A 1277-nucleotide genomic window follows, 5' to 3' on the forward strand; every position below is an offset into this window, starting at 1 on the left:
GCCGATGCGATATCGCTATCAGCTATCGGCAATACTCCATGCACATTTTAAAGCACCCCATGCCATTAACCCCGATGCGATGGAATATCACAATCGGCAATCGGCAGTATCCCATGCACAATAATAAGGCGCCCAGGTCATACCCCGATGCGATGCGATATCGCAATCGGCAATCGGCGATACGCAATTTATGCACATTATGATGTCCATTCACCCCGATGCGATGCGATTTCACTATCGGCGATCGGGATTTCAAAATTATCAACGTAAGGATTTAAGTATCCCCGACGTCCGATTACTATATAGCGCGGATTTCAAAGAAGCCGTTAAATGGAGGAATATTATGATTCATTCATATTTAAAGCTTGATCTTTTAAGCAATCATTCACCCACGCTCAACCGCCAAAATGTCCACAGCACGCTTAAACAGGACATTCAGCCGAATAATGGTATAATGAGCATTTAAGGGGTGGCAGGTCTTAAACGGCCATTTAATTTAATTGTAAGATCCTCCCATGGATTGTGTCTGCACCCATTTTTAAAGCTAATCCCTTATTACGCATTTCTCAATATTTCTCATCACTTGCAAGTTTTCATTGCTATTTCTCTGTGTTACGTATATTTGCGCCTCTGTGCAGAATTCATCCAAAGGAGAAAGCTCAAGCAAGATGGGTAAGAAATCCAAGAAGACCACAGGCGCTTCCGCTACACCAGCTGCAGGACAAGCTCTCGTGGACAAAAAGAAGGGCTTGATATCTGATACTACATGTACAGGTCTCGTCAGAGTTACTTGGCAAGGGACCTATAACCTGATTGAAGCCGAAGAACCAACAAGGACAATAGTTGAAGCTACTGCGGATCCTACTCGGAAGTCTGAATGTACTCTCAAGGATTTAGCCGACTCTTTCCTTCACAGAATAGCGGCCAGGGAGCAAATTCTCCCATACACAGACGTAGTGCGGTGGGCGATTCAAGAAATCCCAATCTTGGATAGAACTTTCAGCACTAGAGACGGAAGAATCTTCGGATCGTTCAGGGCGGATGATCTAAGGCAAATGTATCATTTGCCCGAGCCAGAGAAGATATATAATAAGGCGTTCCTGGAGAAATTCGCAAATGAAAATGAAGTTGAATCCGAACCCATCCGGGATTGGAGACAAAATCCGGCCAAGCACAAACACGAATCTTCCGGTAAGTACTCGGTTGATTCTCTGGCTTCTCCTTATTGCTATGCTGGAATAATGATGTGTAGATTATGGGGATTGCATGACTCTGCT

Source organism: Pinus tabuliformis, chromosome 5_1, assembly GCF_031772625.1.
Source record: "Pinus tabuliformis cultivar Carrire ecotype Pingquan chromosome 5_1, CPIR1, whole genome shotgun sequence".
NCBI classification, from domain to species: domain Eukaryota; kingdom Viridiplantae; phylum Streptophyta; class Pinopsida; order Pinales; family Pinaceae; genus Pinus; species Pinus tabuliformis.